The sequence below is a fragment of the Sander lucioperca genome, chromosome 6 (assembly GCF_008315115.2).
Source record: "Sander lucioperca isolate FBNREF2018 chromosome 6, SLUC_FBN_1.2, whole genome shotgun sequence".
Taxonomy (NCBI): domain Eukaryota; kingdom Metazoa; phylum Chordata; class Actinopteri; order Perciformes; family Percidae; genus Sander; species Sander lucioperca.
This window is the reverse complement of record NC_050178.1, coordinates 39,168,611-39,190,941: the sequence shown is the minus strand read 5'-3', so window position 1 is coordinate 39,190,941 and position 22,331 is coordinate 39,168,611. Positions and strand designations below refer to the sequence as shown.

The following is a 22,331-nucleotide window of genomic DNA, read 5'->3' as shown; positions in this document are numbered from 1 at the left end:
ATATATACTATAAGTGCATTTTTTTGTCTCTAGATTGATAACAGACATGCCATTTAGACCCATTTCAATTTGCTTGGAACACGTCATATATTTCTTAAACGTAGATCACTGACCATACCTGGTACAGTTATATACTGCTGGAGCAAACTCTGATTGACATTTCTGCCAAAGATGCCTAAAATTAAATGAATACATTCATATTTGATAATTCAGCTTATTGTACTTATGTGTTCGTATACTGTATTGTCTCAAGGCATAAAGATAGTCACATTCTATTTTTCATACATTCAGACCCTGCCCACTGTCACACCAAATTTGGGATAAATCAGAGCTTGAATTATGAAATTACTCGAGTTCATGTGTACAAAATCCCATTCGGTCTGATTTTACTTATTATGTATGTATATCCACCTATTTAATTATGAGGTGTGAGATCTGTCAACCAATTTTGCAGTAAACTATTTGTTACAATAAAATGGGATGGATAATGGGGCTGAAGCCTATGTTCGGTTGCATAATTAGGGGCCTTGACACAGTTTTATCATATGTCAACAACACTTTATGTATGTGTATGTATGGTGTGTGTGTGTGTGTGTGTGTGTGTGTGTGTGTGTGTGTGTGTGTGTGTGTGTCAACTCTTGGCATCCACCACCCTACCTCAGGTGACTGAATGGAGGGGAGGGATGCACATATCCTTAAGCACGTTGGCACATCTCTCACACCATTATATACAAATATAAAAAGACGCATCTCTCTTACCATAAATAACAGCACTCATACACCTTATTGTGTAGTATTTTAAGCTGGGCACTGACATAAACACAATGGCATGCCCTCAGTGTCTCCAGACCAAAGCTCTTTCCAGACACTCCTTTCATTGTTGTGCATAGCCAAATAGAATTTAGATGCAGCTGTGTTTTACCAAGAAAGGACAGAGCCATAGTCATAAAAGATTTTAGAATAATTTAGAATATGAAAAAAATATGAAGACAAAAAGAAAAATAGGAAGACTGGATGAAGTAAGATCGGGACACCAAAGGAAAAGATGAAGAAACAAGGAAGAATAGGATTGCATGATGGGAGAACAAGTGGAGCCTAATACAAGATAGACTGCAGGAAAGGTGAAGCTATGGTTTGAAACCTAAAATCCTCATATTAAAAGAAATGTGATCATTGCTGTGAGAAGATAAACAACCGCTTCATCCAGGACACCCAATACTGTAAATCAACTCAGCATGCAAAGGTCCCTTGCAGACTTCTACCCAGATGAATATTAATCCTTGGAAAAAGACCGCACACGTGCAAAGACATAATACGGTAATATAAGGCTCTAAGTCGGAGTACAGTTACAGCAACTAGAGGCTGCAAACTGACCTACTGAAATACATGCACATACTCTCAACATGCACGAACAAATGCAAGTAAGCATGCACAAACACGCCATGTCACATAAATGGATAGACACCTGAAAGTTAGTAAGTCTATTTATTGTGACAGAAATTAGAGACGCTTGGGGCTATCAGACACGAGTCTTGTGTGCTACTGTGATACTCTGCTGAATGGTTTGACTCTGCTGTTCAGTCTGTTTGCAGTGCAGGCTGCCTCTGACTCTGAAACATACAGTCCTATAACTAGGATAGGAAATAATTTGTCACCTGCAAAATGCTTGTAGGTGTAAGATCTTGTTCATTTAGCCCTTAATGGACTTGCTTTATGTGTGGTAATTTAACCCAATATCAATTTGATGATGCATAGTTGCAAAATGAACTTTCTTTTTCTACTAAACTTTAACTAAAACTTATATATATACGTTATTTATTATCCAAAGCAACATACATATAGAGCTATTTTAGTGACATTATTCCAAATCCTTTTATTGGAAAGCAAATATGGCACAACTAGTGATACCACAACATGATTCCTATAATTACTATGGCACCCACTGCTCAAAATGTAGGAAGAAGTAGTGTGGCCTTATGGTGGAGGTTTTATGTGGTATGCAGCAAGGCAAAAGAGGGTGACTGGGAAGAATCATAAAGCTCCATGGTAGCACAAGTAAGAAAAACGTTGGGGAGATTTACAGTAAGGTCTGTGATCAAATGCATAGTGTGTTTACAGTCTGTGTGGGTAGGGACTTTGGCGGGTGATACAAAGCAGTGTGGGCTGTGTTGGCAGTAGTGCAGTGTGTTACTGTACCACTAGTCTCGCTTTGCCAGACCATCCACACGCTGCGGAGCGGAGTAGGGTCTGGCTAGTCCACACAGCATTCCGTGATGGGAGAAAAACGTGCTCTGGTTTATTGGCATTTCTTTAAACCAATCACAATCGTCATGGGCAACAGAGCCGCTGCAAAATAGTTGTGCTAGAGAAAAATCTGATTGGACAGATAGTCTATAGTCTCAATTTACCATGCAGAGATCTGAGAAGCAGTCAACAATAGTCCTCATAAATCCAGCGAAGTTTAAAATTCCAACACAAAGAAAGTGGAAGGAAACGGAAAAGACATGCATCCGGCGGAATTTCCTGCGGCACTGGAGCAATCCCGGAAGTGGAACGTCAAGTATATAGACTACTGTACCACAGACAGCCCTGCACTGAAGTGCTTGTGTGCATGTGAGGAAGAGCGCACATGTCAGAAGATTACAGAAAAGCCCATCCAAACCCCCCTCTGAAGACCCCCTGCCGCCCTTCAGACAAAACCTACACCCTTGCTGCACTAATGCAGCCCTCCTTTCTATCCCTTTGTCAGTAAACATCCATCAATCTTACTGTACCCCAAATAGCAGAATTTATCCACCATAATATGCGCTTCATCTAACTATAAATCGAGGAACATCTGTGCGTATGTGTGTATGTCTTACAAAGGATCCCGCATGCGCTGCTCTACGAGCCTCTGTACAGCAGTGAGGGCGGGGCAGTGTTGCCAAGTTAGCGACTTTGTTGCTAATTACATTTAGTGACTTCTCAGACATTCTTAACGACATTGCTCTAGTACCCTCAAACCGGCATAACGTAGACAACATTCAATCCACTACCACTGACATCTAAGGAAACTTAGGGGCCATCCACACGGAAACGCTTTTTGTTGTAAACGCACGTTTTGCATCGTGTTGGCCGATCGTCCAAACGTATCCTGTAAACGCACTGCCTGAGGCCCTGTTTACACGAACATGGTTATTTTGAATAAACGGAGACATTTCCCTTTGTTTGTGCCCTTTGTTTAAACGCAAACGGAGAAGTCGCCTCTGAAAACAAGTCTTTCTAAAAGTGGATTTTGGAAAACTTTGTTTGCACGTTTGCATGTAAACTGAGACAAACGGAGGTTTAGGCAGCCGAGGAAGTGAGGAAGAGAAGAGAGAGGAAGTGATTTGTTGCTGTTGTTGCTATTTTCGGGATTCTGATTGGCTAACGTGGGCTTGAGCTTCTCGTTTCACTGCCACCTACAGGTTTGGCATGCTCTTGACGGAATATATACACGGGTAAATGTAAACAAACACTTTTCTGAAAACTGACAGCTGTGCACGATTAATTTTGAAAATGGAGAGGTTGAAATGTCCGTTTATGAAAATAGCCGGCCACGTGTAAATGTAGCATAAAGACGCACTTTTTTGAAACCTGGTCCCAGGTTGAAAAAATTCAAAAACGGCGCCCTTGCGTCTTCGTTTGGACGGCGAAGCCGCATACTTGCGTATCGATGATGTCATTGCCACACCCCTCGACCTCTAGCCTTTGACCTCTTATCCCGCGACGACATCTCATAACAACAACAATGGCGGACTACATGCTTGTGTTCCTGCTGGAGAACATATTGAGCCTATTAGGGTTACTAGGGCAACATTTTGTATACAGCTCACAAGCTTTATGCGCATTAAGGCATGGATACCTAACCCGAGCCCAACGGGTCCCGACGGGCCGGGCCGGGTTCGGACAGATATTTAGAAATGATGGTCGGGTTCGGGTCGGGCTCGGTCACATCAGCGCGATAAGGCAGTTGTTGTAAAATGGTGCTGCAGCTCCTTTAAGAGAGCTCAGTGTGTGTGTAAAGTGGGCAGAAGAGAGATAGAGAAAAAAGGAAGCAGACGTGTAGATGCGACCGGAGCAGAGTTGGTGGAATAAGTTTAATTTCTGTACACAGTGTGTGTGGTGTCCGAGATAAACCCCAGACTGAAAACCAAGTTCATTCATCTGCTCACCAGAAACGGGATTTTAACCCCGACGTTATATAACGTCAGCTCTAGGCCTACCGAGTCTCCCCTGGTTTTCTGATCACGGTCGGAATCGAAGCAAGCAGGAAAGGTTAACACATCGAACATTTTAAATTAAACAGATTATTAACGTGCGCTTGTTCCCCCGTGTGCGCTGATGCCTCATCTGTTGACATTTCCGAATGCCTTCCAGTTGCTTAATAAAAGCAGGCTTTCCACACAAACGTACATGTGTCATTAGTATGAGAAAAAAAAGAGATTTTAACTGTGTCGGGCTCAGGTCGGGCTCGGACATAAATATCATAATGCCTGTCGGGTTCGGGCCGGGTTCGGTCACGGCTCTGTCGGGCTCAGGCCGGGTTCGGACGGAAAAATTTGGTCCGATCCAGGCTCTAATGCGCATGCTCCGTCTCTTCTTCTCTGTTTTTTGGTGAATTTCTGTAGCAGAAACAGCGCCAACTACAGGCCTGGAATATGAAGTAGCGTGTTGAGTCATTTACAAATGGATCCGTTTGGACGCAAATATTCTTGAAACGATGCCAGCGAAACGATTAACCTCTCATCCATCAGTTATGTTAAAATCAAGATACCTCTCGGACTCTCCTCTCGTCACTCCGTCTCTTTTTCTCCTGAGGTTAAGTTCTGTACCTGGATAGTGAGCAGTCCGGTGATACATAAGCAGGGTAGTGGAGAGGGCACTGCGAGTCCTGCGGTTTGGGGTGCTGGGCCTGATGATGGTTTCTGAGTGGGTGCTGATAGGAAAAGCTTGACCTTGTTCCAGTATGATGATTGAACACCTGAGGCCCACAGAGAGACAGAAAGTAAGGACAGCTAAATGATGTAGAGTGGAAAAGTTCTGCTGCCTCTTCTATGTAAAACTGGACATTTAAATATTTATGCTGGACACTAGTTCCCCAAGATAGTTTAAAAAAAAAAAAAAAAAAAAATTTACTGAATAGTGGAAGGTGTAATGACTGGAGACCTGAGAAGCCATAGGGTACAGAATTACCCGTCAGATCTTCTCAGCTATGATGCAACGCGTATGTTATGAGACATGGACATGCTGATGAAACTCCAACAGAAGGTCAGGCTGTGATTTCTAAATCAGACCGAGAGTCTATTCCTCTGATGACCTTCTTGTGAGGCATTTATGTTAGTCTTAACACAGAGCATATCAACTTTCTGTCCAAATCCATCTACAATGTTCAACCCCTCACTTATCTCAGAGCCAGGACAATATTTGACATTTAGATGGACATAGCTGGTATTACAATATAGTGGACCATAAAGGACGGGCTTATTTTTACCCCCTGGACGTTTGGATCCACAGTGATCCATATCCCCATCTGCACCTCCCAGTCCAATACTTACATAACACTAACATGACCTGGCCTAGTAAAACAAATGAGGAAGACTGGTGGCAGAGAGAAAGAAAGAAAAAATGAGTAAAGCAGTGAATTACGGAGGGTGAGTTGCAGACAAGTGAGAGTCCAGAGAGGTCCTTGTCTACCTGGAGCTCAAATGCCTTTGGCCTGGTTTGGTGTGCTTCAAGGATAACTCCTGCTGGGCTATGTCTACCTGCAAAACACAAAGAGACGCATGAACACCACTTCAGAGTTATGACTGTATATGTTGTTGAACAAAAGGTCAACAGGGTTAAAGACACAGACACACACACGCACACACACAAACAAAACCAACCCCCCAAATAGAAACTGTTGTTTCAATGCCACTAACCTCTTCTACCATAACAGTGTTTCCGCCAGAGTTGCTTAAGTGCATTTCTCCAGAGGCCAACCCCACAACTTGTAATGTGTCAGTGACAAATTAGAATTCACTCTGCCTAACTCTCTCATGCCGGGTACTAACGGAACCTAAAACACAGCGCATGCACACACATACATGAGTAGTGTCGGACAAGGCATGAAAGGTGCATGTGTGCACACACACTGAGGGCAGTCAGGCACAAACATTTCAGAAATAAATCTGATGTCTGACTAATCAGATGCAGCAAAATGATGGGAACACTGAGGCAGTAATTCTCTGAATGTTCTCCACAGGAAAATACTATTGACAAAAATAGATAAAAGAGTATAATCAAGAGGGAGAGAAGTCGTTGGAACAGAGAGATATGAGACAGGCTGAAAATGTGGAGACAGTGAAGGGAGTCAGACGCCAGACGGACACAGAGATGGCTTCTAAATGAGCTGGCAGTGCCAACAACTGCTTTGACAGTCCAGTGATAGTGCAAACAGAGGTTATATATATAAACCCAGTAATCCCTCAACAAAAGGGCACTTAATGAGAGTCTGCCTGAATGGTAGGATGTGAGCTAGAGGGAGAGAGGTGGAGGGAGAAATGTAGCTGGCAAAGGCCCAGGATTGTGCCACAGCTACCCTGAGCAGGTCGGCCACTCATCGAATGAATACCCCTTCATGCAATGTACCCTCTCAATGACAAATACCACGCTCTACTTCTCTGTCCAAATGGTTTCCCTGTCATAGGCCAGCAATCCACCATACTTCTCCTTTCACTGCTACTAATCAAAAAAATTAAGCCACTGAGGAGATTATCATATGTAGTCTCAGGATTAAAACTCGTCACACTTTCCATGACTGAGAAAGGGTGACTAACTGGTAAGTCACGGCCAGCCATGAAGGGGAACGATAGCCCTGACAGTCACCCTGTTGGATTGGATAAGTACCTGAATTATGCAGAGAGGTCAAAGAAGCACTGTTGGCTCCAGGCCTAGGACATGCTTTGATACTTGGGCCTCAAATATACTGTGTCGGCACAGTGTTACTTTCGCTCCACAAAACAACCCTGATTTCATCTTGTTCATATCCAGTGTCAGTATGTGGTGTCCAGTGTGTGGTGTGTACTAACCACTTTAGCTAATACCACATCAGCTAGCTGTTTCTCCAACTTTGGTCAGTACAAGGCAGGATTAGCCGGGAGACTTCTTCTAAACGAGGGCGCACTTCCAACTTTGCGTGGAATACCTGCAGACGAGGAAATATAAGTAGTTCTGTAGTGTTGTAGCAGTGTTTTGCCATTGAGAACGAGGTGGCTAACCGCTAGCAGCGCTAGCTTCTAGCTAGTAGTTCTTACCTAGCTACTGCGCATGTGCAACTCTGTCCAACAAAGATAGGATAGAAGTGTGATGCCTCACTCTGTAGCTAAAACAGAGAGCTCAACACACAGGGTGAAAAGAGGAGCTGCAGCAATGTGCAGTACAACAAAAATATAGTGTTTTTTGAAAATTAAATCACATAAACCTATTCTGGTACAACCTCAAAATACAATTATGAACCTGAAAATGAGCATAATATGGGCACTTTAATGGAACTGCCACCTTCCTTGTGTCAAACAGACTATGAGATGCATGAAGGAGATCAGTATTCTAAGGTTTTTTGACACAGTACATTTGTGTTCATCAAAGAATGTTTCCGTCACTAAGCCATTGTTCTCTATCCTAGTGTAACCTTTTATGCCTGAAAGTCAAGATAAAAGTATTTGACCATGTCTCTGTGACAACTTTAGGTGTATAGACCTATACATATCGGATCACTGAGAAATGCCGTAGAAAGGTAAAACAGCTCAGACATATAAACATAAAAAACATATACATAAAGAGCACACTAGTTGGTTTTCCAGCTAAAACCTCTGTACTCTTGGAGTATGTGTAATAAAGCTCCCAGATCAAAGGTTTGGGAGATTGACAGAGCTAAATGATGGACTGCAAGAAGCTGCATGCCTGAAGGGGCCAAAGATTCAGATGCTGGAACATAAGCAAGAAAAGTGGCACTTAAGTTTAAGCACTCCAATAGGTCCAGCAAAGCTATAAATGTTGCTACAACGATGCAACGAAAGATAACCTACTTATTAATTTAACAGCCACAAATAGCACAAACTCTTGCACTTGCACAAACCGAATGTAATCGGGTGACTGCAAACATGACCACAGTCTTTTCCTCAGTACAGTGTTTTCCTAACTACCCATGATGTTATATACTGTAACGTTATAAATAATTTCCCCAAGAAATTGGCTAACCATAACTTACCTTACGCAAATTTGCGTTTGGAAAAGAAACGCAACTCGCGTGATGTACATGTTACCTTACCATCTTCGAACTGCTTATTTGGTACTATTATTCTTTGCTCCTCTTCCATACCCTCCATTTCTCACATACTGCTCCTAACTTTAGACAGCAACCAACTGCACTTTAAAAAGCTTACTGTTGATCCTAATGTTATACACAAACCACAATTGAAAATAAAAACTACATCTGTTTTAGGCCCAATCATGTTGTTACATCTAGTACAATGATTGAGGATCAGTGTTATGCAACAGGTCATGAACTTGAGTGTGCATAGAGAGAGAGTGGGGGAAGACGAGCTGCCAGGCCTCCCACATTCCAGACAGATATCAATAGACAATCGCTTTTTAGAAGGACACTCAATCCTGCCAGTAGGTTTAGTGTGTGTGTGTGTGTGTGTGTGTGTGTGTGTGTTGGTGAGAGAGAGGAGAGACACTTTGTCTGTATGAAAATGTTTGATTTCTGGACACAACGCTACAGTGTAAACTTCTCATCTCAGTTTCTCTCCTGTATGTATTACTTAGCTTCTATTTTAAATTTCCTCATTTATTAGACAGATTGACAGATGGTGGGATAACCACAGATGCACCACCAACGTAAGCAAAAACCGCACACTAACAATGACACACACATTCGCACCAGAGAAGGAATCATGGTGAACACAATAAATACTGTCACTGGGAAGTGTGACTGCTCTGCTGACATGTTGGCATGGTGCGTCCATTGGGTAACTATAACCTCAGTTATTACCCTTGCAACTTGGGGGAAGGATATGCAATGTAGAAGCATAAGAACTTGATGTGATAGTGAATGTGATGCATTTACATTTTTCAGACTGTGCACCTGGTAGCGTCAATATCCAGGAGATGATGTCTGTGGTCTTCATCATCTGGTTTGAAACATGCAGAGCAGGGTGCCAGTGAACTGCTCCTACATTGAGTGGTAGAAGCAGAGAACAGAGGCAGAGAATATTTATTAAAATTTGAAAACAAGTGTTAAACTGTTGGGAACTCGAGCAGGGAGCGCAGTACTTGGAATGACAAAAAAGTATAGTTTATTATTTTTCCTTGCTCACACTTTTCTAGTACTTTTTCTAGTACCTCCTAGTAAAATGCATTTTCGAAAGATTAATTTACCAGTGTGATGATTTTACCACAGCAGAGTAAGCAGACTTGATGATATTGAAATTCTACAATTTTTTTTCCACACAAGCACTTAAAGTTCAGCCCCATTGTTTGGTGAAGAGAACAAATGCAAACCTTTCTCAATTGCAGCTTTGACTTAATGACGTAAATCGGCACCCAGGCATTTGCAAAGGTCAGCGCAGTTCAGAGAAGGAACAACACAAATCTGAACAACAGCATCTACACAGATTACACAGAGAAACAAGCCTCCCCACTGTCCTTGGAGCTTGTTCGTGGAACAGTGAGTGGGTTCGTTACTTTCTACTCAGTCAGTCTGAGAAGACAATGCCTCCTTTTTGTCTCAAAGGACAAAAGTGAGGTCATACTCTGTTCCCTTATACAACCTTCCCAAGTTACATTTGGACTGTATGCATCATGGTGGGTTATGTCACAAAATCTCTACAACAAGACCATCTTAGAAGTACTACTTTTCTGTAGGCCAGATCTCTCCCATTTAGGAACACACGTATTTGAGTCATGCAGCAACTAATGAATATTAATTACATTTCTTTCTGTTCTCTTACTTTGTATATTTTGACTGTTATGCACCACAACAGTGTGTTTACATGCACAGCAGTAACTGGGGTCTTACCCGTTCTCCTCGTATACATAAGCGGGGAAGAAAGGGAAGAATGACGGTTACAGTAGGTGGCGCTCTGCCAACTTACAACTGGTCGGAATAAGGTTTTTTCTTCCGGTTTACTTTTATCAAAATCACAAAAAAACGTCAAGAAAAGAGTCTTTTTGATAGTACTTGCCATGGGGAAGTCCTCAGTGGATTTAAAGCAGGGGTCTTCAACATTTTTAAGGCCAAGGACCCCTCAGTTGAAAAAGAGATGGAGCAGGGACCCCCTACTTAGATATTGTATTAAATAAAGTTGCATATTAAAGGTGCTCTAAGTGATGTGATGCGTTTTTTAGGCTACAACATTTTTTGTCACATACAGCAAACATCTCCTCACTATCCGAGCTGCCTGTCCCCTGAACACACTGTGAAAAAAAACGTGGTCTCCGTAGACAGCCCAGGCTCCACAAACGGCAACAAAAACAAACTGCGCCAACCTGCACCACGAAACATAACAAACAGTGTTCTAGCCAATAACCGACAAGAAGGATTTGGGGGTGGGGGTTGGGGGGTTAGTGCGCAGAAGGGAGAGAGAGGGGACGGGATGAGGAGGAGGGAGGGGCGAGCTAGCCTCATTTTGTTTGACAATACTTCAAACGTCAACAAGTAGTAACGTCACCCAACATCACTTAGAGCACCTTTAACCTGGGCCTACAATAATGTATAGGGCGGACTAGAGTCTTTATACATACCTTTTTATGGTGCCTTCAAAACTAAGCTATTAAAATAATAATTGTTGACATATTCATATATTTATACATCATGTTTTAATGTTATAATGTGGCATAGTGAATCCTTAAGCTTAACTTTATCTGTGGATGGCTACCTTATGGCTATCTACAGTACCTATAGGCACTTAAGCCTATCATCAATGTTGTGTAAATTAAAAAAAAAGATTTATTATTACAAATAATATGTTGGATTCAAGTTTTTTTTGTTTACTATTGAACAATAATTGTGTGGCCACCCTGCAGCTCCTAGGGGTCTTGGACCCCCTGTTGAAGATTTCTGGTTTACAGGTTTAAACCTTGTGCTGGGGCCCATAGAGAATGCTTATATGTTCAGCATCTAGAACTTCTAGCTACCTACGCCCTTGGGTGGAGAGCGTGGAGAGGTGGAGAGGGTGGACAGCTTCAGATAGCTGCATCACTGAGGACTTTTCATGGTCCTCTCATGTCAGCACCTTGGTGAAGAAAGCCGGTCAGCGTCTCTACCACCTCAGACGCGTCAGAGACTTCAGCCTGGATTGGGAACAGGAACAAGAGGGATCACCCAGCCTGCAGAGGGGATTCAATGGCTGTGGTAGAAATACTGTATTAGAGAAATTGGCAGTGTGGGAAAACGTTACACAGCTAACTGTAACTAGTATCATCCATCGCTCACTGTCATTGCATTACTGTAACTACCTCACAACATTGTATATCTTTCTACTCTATTTTGTGTATATAGGTGGAGGCGAGGCCATATTGCCTTGCAATGACACTCCACAACCACTACTTAGAGCTCAACCTGTTTTGCAAGTACGAAAGAAACAGGGGGAAGGTTTGCTGGGTGGAAGTTATGTAATGCCAGATTGGCTGGGACATCTGTAGGAGCTGCTTGGAAGTGAAACTAGACTGAATGGAGTTTTGATTAGTTAGAGCAAAAACATTTTCTACCCACAAACATGCATCCGTTCAGCTGTCTGGACTGTTCTCCACCTGCAGATTTCTTTCAACCACCTAATTGAATGGGTTTAGAGCTTGACTGGCATCGTCAGGCATTCTTTGTAGGTCTCCAAGAGCAGTCGGAACAAAGCCACAAGGAAACCATACTACAGCAGTGGAAACACACAGTGCAAGGCACAATCAAAGGAGAGAGTGAGTGAGAGAGATCTTGCATAACCAACAGCACAGGATATTACACGGAAACAAATTACATAGCAACAAATGAGAAATGAGAAAAAGGCACACGATTAGTCTGTAATTTGTGACAAATGTACTATAAGGAATCAGAAGTGCATTGAAGTACACCCATTATAAGCACAGCATCATTCCCCTCAAACACAATTACAGTGTGTTTCAAAAGCAGGCATACATGCAAGGTTACAGTACATTACTGTATTAATAAAACACTTATTTACAAAGACACTTTTAAAGAAAAATATGTTTATGTTGCTGTGGGAGGGTTTTGGAGGATAGAAAGTGTGTACAGACACACACACACACACACACACACACACACACACACACACACACACACACACACACACACACACACACACACAAAACCCTGCAACTCACCAGAACATTTTGCACCTTTCCTATCCCCTTTTGCCAATCTTCTGCATTGTTAGTTCTCAGAACCACTCTCTGTCTGTTGATTATCAATGCACTGCTGATTATCACATCACCACAGAGAGCCGGTTGGCCATTCATTCAGGTTTCAATGGGAATGACGCAAATCCCTGACCTGTTTGGTGCCCCGTGGCCTGGACCTGTTCTCTTGGACTGTGGCTCTATTGCATCTACACAACGACAGGTTGGAACAGCTGAGCGATGGTGTCCAAAACCTGCTGCAGTCCTGCTGAGTCTCTCCTGGCATGATCTTATCTCTGATGTGACCTAAAGTATGTGGTGTTTTGTTACATAATTGCTTATTTTGCACCAAAGTGTTTCAACTAGACCTGACAGAAACATATTAAACCAAAATACACATCAATGTTTGTCTCTGCTACCTCCTGCATGTTGCTGGTTAGCTGGCATTACATTACTCTACTTTTTATCCATTACTTAAATTTAGGTACAGTTAAAAAGCATTTCTGATGTATATGTATGTGTGTGGGTATGTATGTATGTGTATATATATATTTTCTGCATTCGCACGTACATGCACACACCCATCATATTAACATACCTTTTTACGCTGTCATTATATCAGTTGTTACAGATTAAACTATCTATCTGGAACAAATGTTTATCGTTACCCGTTGTTGCCTTGAGCTATTTAACTATTCACTTATTCTTATTCTACAACATAAATACCCTTATCATTATAACTGTGACAATACACAAATCATATACATACAACTAAAACTAGAACAACCAGAAAGAATTATTGGACTGGCCCCCTTTCAGAAGGCCTTACGGCAGCCAATGTTTGAGGCTGGAATTGACCTGCAATGAGCCAGATCCCTCTTAAAGGTTTAGGGACGGCTCAAGGTAATGACACTTCAAAATAAAGGTAGGAAAACTTACTAAAGGTAAGAAAAGAGAGTTGTCCTGGCTGCACTGACCCCCTGCAAAACACAACAAGTTGTCGTTACTTTTATTACAGTAGTATCTTTCAGTGGTGGAAAATAACGGAGTATATTTACTCAAGTACTGTACTTAAGTACAAGTTTAAGAGACTTCTACTTCACTTGATTTTTTTCTTTTCATGCTACTTTATAGCCTACTTCTACTCCACTACATCTCAGAGAGAAATATTGTACTTTTACTGCAATACATTTATTTGATACATTTTAGTCAGGCTACTAGTTAGTTAGTTTTCATTTGAAGATAATTACAAATATTATCAACAAATACAATATGACATATTATAGATGAAGCTACCGGCAGTAAATAATCAGATCTAAATACTTTTTCTCCCACCTGTATCATCATTTTATTACATACATATGTGCCGGTATGTATTTTCCTTTTTCACCACTTTTCCTCCTTTTTTATGCATTTATTTAGGTTGTTTATTAATATAATAACCCCTTTCTTCTCCTCCTCTTCCTAGCGCATACCTGCATATTTCTCTGGTCACACGTATGCAAATGAACATACATCACACACTTTCATACAGGCACAGAAACATATACAAATAATAAAGAAATGTGATTATTGACTGTATGTTTTGTCCCACCTGTCTAATTTGTTTGTCTAATTTGTCACCTTCTTGCACTAATAAAGAAAAAAACATCAAAGAGATTAAAAAAGTAGTACTTCTTATCAATATATAGTCCAAAGACACCCATTAAAGATGGTTACAGCTCTGATGAACTAATAGGCTACTTTTTGTAAATATGCTTGGAATGGGGTATTAAAAATAAGAAATACAGTATAATGTGTCTGTTCTCAAAACTGACCTAAAGTTGTGTATACAGGTGCAATAATCCATCTACTTCAGTTAGTGCGTGTGGCTGTAGTGTTCAGTCTCAGTTACGAGGCTGAAACTCTGCATGAGTTCTGCCATCTACTGGTTGTTAAATGTACTACTGCTGTATTATTATCCAAAACGTTTTGTCCTCTGAAAATGCAGTAATACAGTAATAAATCAATAACCTATACAAACACGTTTAAAGCAACAGTATTTTTAATTCATGTTTTATCAAGTTCATGTTTAATGTCATGCTGCAAATCCCCATGTATTTCTAGCACTGCTTGCCCTGTACTGTATAATTCAGAAGTTTCCATCTGTATTGCATCCAAAGCATAGATTGCATCCCAAAAACAGCTATCACACCAAATTTTGATTTTGCCTGTGCCCTCAAAAGTTGCCAACTTAATAATTAATTAATAGCCTACTTATGTATCGGTTTTAGCATTCTGGAACAAGATACATAGATGCTTTCTATGTTTTGCTATGGACAGTTTATGATAAGCACCGAGGTATAGTAGGTTGTTAATTAACAAGCTGTATTGAAAAATTGAGGCCTGTTTAAAGGTTGCTTGCTTTTATTTGATTTAGTGTTGCCTTTGCGTTTACCGTTTATTTATTTTTTTTTGTAAGTTGTGACATAATGACTTGATTTTCATGAAACTGTTTTCAACTTTTTTCATTAAAAATAACCTGCCGAAACCCGGGATCGAACCAGGGACCTTTAGATCTTCAGTCTAACGCTCTCCCAACTGAGCTATTTCGGCTTCTCAGAAGTACAGATGCAATATAGAGTTATTGTGACGATAGAGGGCGCCCTGGCTTCACGAAAATAATGTTGGGATTTAAATGTTATTTGATTTTAACTAAATTATATTAAAATGCAAAAAACATCCAAACTTCTAGCTGTAGCCTCTTTGTTTTCGTTACCTTACCTTTCTTTTACCTCTCGAAAACCATGGAGGAAAGTGGGCGGCAGCTTGTAAACGCGAGGCAGACAAATTAAGCGATTTGATTTGCCTACTAAAGATTGAACACGACATTTGATTGGCGTTTAGAAATACTTAATTTGCCGAGTAGTTGGTTGTCAAATTATTGATTTAGACCTTTGATTTACTGGCGAAAGATTGAACACGCCACACCACTGTTAATCCAATGATTGAACTCGCGATGTGATTCGCCGAGGGCGATTTCGGTTTGCATAGGCTACTAACTTGTTGGGTGCAATGTTGGATTATAACCGCAGAGGTGCCCTTGATCTATAGCTACTGTAGGTTTATAAATCGTCAAAATTAGATAGCCTAGATTAAATTATATTACGTTATTATTTTTTTCTCAAGAAAACTGTGTTTGATTTTAACATATATCAAAGGCATACTATGTAACTTTCCCTCTTCAGTCCCCTTACAGGTTTCAGTCTCATTGGAATTCTAATGAGACAACCTGCCTTTAAAATGCAAAAAATATCAAAACTATTAGCTGTGGCCTATTTGTTTTAAGCGTAAGTGCTGCCGAAATACTTTTAACATTACCTGTGGAACATGTGGATGTGATATGTGTGGCTACGCTTCTGTTCTTTCAGTGTGTTGTAATATGCTGGTAGTACTATAAACTGCATGTTTAGGGTAACGTTAAGGGTTTTACAAAACCCACATGGATGTGCATTGACTCATGCAAATTCACACACACACACACACACACACACACACACACACACACACACACACACACACACACACACACACACACACACACACACACACACACACACCCCTTTGTCTCATTGTTTAATCTTGGCTTTCATGAGGAGTGTTGGGTTTTAGATGCCAGTGCACTGCACCCAAAGTCAGACATGATGATGTTGAAATCAAGTTTAATGTTTGAGTTAGCTCTTATAGTGCTCAAGCCATCTCTCATATGATACTCCCCAGTTTGATTGATAAGCTACTGGAACACACAGTGACAACAACCATAGAAATAAAATCGATTTAATTATATTTCCATAGTAACAACACTACACACAGCTATTTATATCATTATTTACACAGCTGCTTTATAATCAAACAGGGCAAGGAACAACAGCATTGATTTGAAACACATCCGTATGTGTAATAATAATAATAATAATAATAATAATAATAATAATAATAGTGAACTTTCTAAGTCGTGACCCAAAACATCTTTCGTAAACATCTATTACATTTATCAGAGCAACCCCAACATTTACCTTGAGCTGTACTTGTGCAAGTTATGATGTTCAAATCATAAAGTTCAAATCTGAGGGTGTCTTTGACAGGCTGGGGAAAGACTGTGGTCCACAGTTAGCCAGACATCATGGTTGCATGGAGTCCATCATGGAAGAGGTCAGTCATGATGCAAGAGCCAGCAGATGCAGGCAGCATGTGTGGCAGATGTTGAACTAAGGGCAGAGAGGCCATAATTATATTTGTAGGCATTTTCACTAACCAATGAAGGGTCTGAGCTGATGATATTCAAACAGTGATTCGGTTTATCATAACTGTTTTAGGGTGTCTAAATTCACTCCAACATTGTCTGGTTGTTTTGAAGAGCACTGAACAGCCCAGCGGCCTTCCAGCTCATGCATCATCATATGAGCTTCTAATGCACAGTAGTACTGTACATTGTAATCATGCTGTTTGCCTCACAGTGGGGTTTCCCACTTCCTTTCAGTACTACTTACAGTACCCTTTTAGCGTTCACCAATACAAATCCTTTGCTGTTATAAAATCGGCATACTATACACAAGTAAGCCATGCAAAGAATAAAAATATAGCCCAGAGTATTTGTTCCTTGAACAGAGACGTATTCACAGCAACAACACAATAAGCGGCTTTATCGGAAGTTGTTTATAATACAGGCATACATAAATACATTTTATTTGATTCATAATTTGTGTCATAATTCATAGACTTCATTTAAATATGTCAATGAATTTACAAAAAAAACGGGATCTTCTGTGTGTGTGTGTGTGTGTGTGTGTGTGTGTGTGTGTGTGTGTGTGTGTGCTGTTACATTACCAATCATAACCCCACATGGTTTTTCATCTTTTTTTTGACTGATTTTTCAGTCAGTGTCACTGACTTCCAGTTTTGGACATCAGGGTGAGGTTGGGAGTTTTGCCTGTACATATTGTGCTTCTGTTTGTAAACAGTTTGTGACCCTGGTTTCACAGTGTTGTCAGTTACAACCCCCCCCAATAATCAAAACTGGCCAGTGCAACTCCCCAAAAAAAACTATTATAATTTCCTTTCCATAAATAAAGACATTTGCACCATAAGTTGATGCAGAAAAGGCAAAAATTGTTGCAGAAAAATTCACCAGAATGCGGAAAATGAAGTGTTTGATATGCTCAAAATTTCAATTTTGCTCAAAAGTGGAGATCTCAACCCCCCCCCCAATGTTGAACCCAAAGTTACACACTTAGGTCTCTGCACGTGACCTTTGAGTTTAATTCTCTCATCTCTTTCTATTAAATTCAATGTGTGTGTTAATTTCAAACTCTACTCTGAAATGTTTTTTAAATCTAAATCGGTTTTCACATTCTGGAACAAGATAAATAAATGTTTCCTATGTTTTGCTGTGGACAGTGTATGATAAGCACTGAGCTATAGTAGGTTGATGACTAACATGGTGTAGTGTGAAGTTGAGATCTGTTTGAATACTGTTTACTTGTATTTAGCCTTGCATTTGATTTGAAACTCAAACGTTTATGTCTTTGTTTTGTGACCTTAAGGTTGTGACATTATGATCTAAACGGCATAACGGTGTTCTTTTTGCATTAAAAGACTACTGCCGAAACCCGGGATCGAACCAGGGACCTTTAGATCTTCAGTCTAACGCTCTCCCAACTGAGCTATTTCGGCTTGCGTAGCTACCAGCTGAAATGTGTAAGTATTATTATACCGTAGGTTCAACTTTAAAACGATTGTCTAAAGAGCTAACATTTTTTTCTCAGAAAAACTGTGTTGGAATTATAAAGTTTTGAAATTATTATTATTATTATTATTTTTATTTTACCTGAATTTGAAATTATATTAAAATGTAAAAATCATCCAAACTTGTAGCTGTGGCCTGTTTGTTTTCGTTATACCTAACCTTACCTTGTCTTTTCGTGATGAAGGATGAAATCGCCTATGTGCCTCTTCTGCGCGATGGTGCCGCTGTGTTTTAATGTGCTGGGTAAAGTCGTGTGCTACATTAAAATCAATGCGACACACCTTAGAAAAGCGTGGAGGTGGTGGATATGACGGTAAATTGCATGTAAATTGTTGCAATATTCAGCTATATTTCGATTTCTTTGCGGGAACACCGCCTTCACCTGCCATTTTAATCGGCTCGCTTTCGGGTCTGAACTTTCCGCGAAGCTTGCGCAGAAATCAACTGCGCAACTGGGTTATAGTTGCCAAGTTGAGGTGACAAACGGGTTGAAAACTGTATATGGTGTGTGGATTGTGTGAATAGGATGCATTTCATACAAGGTATGGCAACTGGTCAACATTAGACAAACATATTGGTCCGATTATTTATAAAGGAGTTTGGGCCATGCAAATTACGGGAGTTTCCCGGGAGAAATAACAAACCGGGAGGGGTCCGGGAGATAGGGCAAAAAACGGGAGAAACCCGGGAAAAAAGTGCTGGCAGGTATGGTTAAATGAATGTCTAAAGAGCTAACAATTTTTTTTTTCTCAGAAAAACTGTGGTGGAATTATAATGTTATTTGTTTTTAAATTATATTAAAATGTAAAAACCATCCAAACTTGTAGCTGTGGCCTGTTTGTTTTACCTCTCGAAAACCACGGAGGAAAGTCGGCAGCTTACGCGACAGAGACAAATGAAGCGATTTGATTTACAGGATTTAAATGTTAATTGATTTTAACTAAAATTATATCAAAATGCAAAAATCATCAAAACTATAGCGGGAGCCAGTATGTTTTCGATAGGTTTGAGTGCTGCTGAATTACTTTGCCCAGCAGGCTTCATCCCACATGGATGACCTTCTTTTTCCCATTCTGCAGAGGTCTGTATCGCCTCCCTCCCACGCAACAAAAAGCCCAAGTTTTCAAACAGCATGCTGGCAGCTTATCAACTAATGCGTTCACTATAGCTCTCTGGGAGGAGCATGGCATGAACACTGCAGGTAGGCTACTGGAGGTGCTCAGTCAGTGCCTACTGAGGGCACCCATACTGAACATGGGTGCACCCACTTGAAACAGTAAAGGATGGCTTCTCATCAGAAAGCATAAAGCCAGTTCAACAGTGAAGTTTGCTTTCACGATGCCAACAGTGACATGATAATGCTAAAATTAACATACAAATTGTACCACCTACACACTATATTATTGCCTACTTTCTGATTGTTATAAGTGCACAATCGTACGCAACTTGCAGTCCATTTTTAAAACAGACCTCATAGAATCACAATAAATAAACATGAGTATCCTATATGTTTATTTATTGCAACAATGTGCTTGTGTCTATGGAGAACGTGATGTTCTTTAGCTCAGCAGTATATCACTGTGTCCCTTCCGGTACCAGGGGATTAATCATGTGAGCTATATGGACAGGGTGTACATTGTCCTCATGCTGTTCCCTTCACAGTAGGTTTCATCGTAAGTCAAAGTCTTTATGTGGCAAAATGCAGTTATCACAATATTGTTTGCATATATATACAGTATATATATATTTTTTTGCAATCCACAAACTCATCGCAGAAAGCATACAAACGAAGGCATCAAATACAGACTTCAGTATTTCATTTTTATTCATATAATTCAACATAGCATGGTGATACATTCACATAAAAACAACACCATGAAGAAAACTTATAAAGATAGCATATTCTTGGTGTACATACAGTATAATATATATTGTTTTCATGTGTTTACATTCAAGAACACATCAATTGTGTGTGTCATATATTACACAACCTCTGAAATGATCCCCAGTGTGTGTACATCATCAGAACAGGGAACACAAGTCCTATCAAAAATCCTACAATCTGTTAGTGCTCGGCTGTAGTGACAGGTTGAGTTGACCCATGGGACCACATGTTTGGATGAGCCAGCTGCAACTGAAACACTCTAAATCTAGAAAAGTCAGTCTATAATCACATACAGACCAAGTGACTTGTACTGCTGATTTCACATGAAATACATTTTAATCTGGTCAATATTTACAACATGTACATTATTGTTATTTCAAAGGAGTAATGCATGCTTTATAGTATGCCAAAACCCCAAACTAAACCACAGTGGAAAATTAAATATAATGCAATCCAAAACAATTGACCTGCAATGAATACTAGTTTTTTTTTAAGGTTGTAAGTATCCTTTTTGTTTTGAGAATGTGTCAGAGAGGTGTTGATTGAACTCAACGGTTATTTTTAAGATTGTCATTTTTGGTGATGCACTGGACTGCATTATATTAAAAGGTTTTCCTGTTATTTCTCCTTCATCTGTCTATTTTACAGTATCATAGCTACTTCAGCACAGCCAGCTGACTTTACCACATCATTCTGTCAACATTTAATAAATCATTAAATAGATTTCTTTTTTTTACTATTAGCAGTAGTTAGCAGTTTGGGCAAAGAGGCATTGCTAAAAGAGTTAGATGAGACGTTTGATAGCACTCTCATGTGTGCATACATGGCTGTGTCTGAAATCGCATAGTATCAGTACGTACTTAATATGTATACTATTGTTCAACATACTTTGTGTGAATTAACAGTAACCCATGTATCTTTTAGGATGCACTGAGCTGTAATTACCATGTCACTTTCTGAGAGCTCTTGCCCGTTGGAGACATGTAACCATGGTAACCCGTGCCCCCTTCAGCTCTACCCGCATCACCAGATAATGCTTACATTACTGAAAAAGGTAAGCAACTAGTCCAATAGTCGCAGATTTCTAATAGAAATGTAAATTGAAGCATTATTGACATAGAGAGGCGAAGTCCCTCCCCTTCTGGTGGACCACCATTGGACCTTATTTTTGGGGGGGGAACGGACATGTACTGTAGTGAATGTGAATGTGAATGTAGTCTATTTATTATTCTGTTAGTTTGAGTCAACATATATGAATTTTACTTATTGTTTCCCCCTAGTTTAATACTGCTTTTATTGTTCTTAATGGTTGTGTCTGTTCTAATTTATATATTTCACTTTATACCAGGGGTGGCGAACCTGTGGCTCTTGAGCCGTATGCGGCTCTTTGCCTGCTCCTGTGAGGCTCTTCCTGTGTGGCTGGGGGCTGTTTCATTGGTTGATTGTTGTTTTTAACTTTTCTGAAACATACAGTATTTCAGATAAGTTAAAAAAAAACACATTTGAATGCATCTGCCAATACTGCCAATACATTTGCCAATTATTTTAAAATGGAAAATAATGCAGCAGAGTTTTGAGGACAGATTCTGCAACCTGAGGAAAAACAGCGGCCACAGATCACCTTCCTCGTTAACCCTTTCACTGCTGAATCCGATTGTTTGAAAGCCCCTCTAGTGACAAATGAGTGAGAGAGTTGCTTCGAGTGGCCACAACCGAGTTCAAGCAAGACCTGAAAGGGATTGTGGATAACAAAGACTGTCAGGTTTCCCACTGAGTCAATCTAAGTGAGAAAAAAAACTATGAAACCTGCTATGTATTATGACTGTCATTAGATCTGGAAGACACTGTTGCTGTTGTAGTGTGGACGTGCATGTGTTGTGTGGCTTTTTGCTATGGTGCGTTTTTTTTTGTGGCTCTTTATACCTAACTGGTTGGCCACCCCTGCTTTATACCCTGTTGTTTTTGCCTTGTTGTATATCTTTCTGTTTTTGTGTTGTGTCTTGTTTTATGCTAAGTTGTGTGTTGTACTTTGTTTTGTTGTTTTCTGTCTCTGTGACGCTTAATGCTAAGTTTTGTTTTGCTTGAGTTGTTTTTTTGTATTTTAAAAAGCCTTTTTTAACATCGAAGGCAGGGGACTACAGATGAAAAATAGCCTAATTCTGGCTTTTTTAACCCATGGGAAATCATGTGTTTTATTAATTTGCGCTGTCCCCTTCCATAAATAAACTAAACTCAATGGGGAGAGAGAAA

The 22,331-nt window shown here is 40.2% G+C and overlaps 2 non-coding genes across 2 annotated transcripts; both read right to left on the bottom strand.

Annotated features, from left to right (window-relative positions):
• Nucleotides 1-14,933: 14,933 nt before the first annotated feature.
• On the bottom strand, nucleotides 14,934-15,006 carry trnaf-gaa. Its single transcript has one exon. It is a non-coding gene; the product is annotated as a tRNA-Phe (tRNA).
• A 3,044-nt stretch (nucleotides 15,007-18,050) lies between these two features.
• trnaf-gaa lies at nucleotides 18,051-18,123 on the bottom strand. The gene has a single exon. It is a non-coding gene; the product is annotated as a tRNA-Phe (tRNA).
• Nucleotides 18,124-22,331: the final 4,208 nt, after the last annotated feature.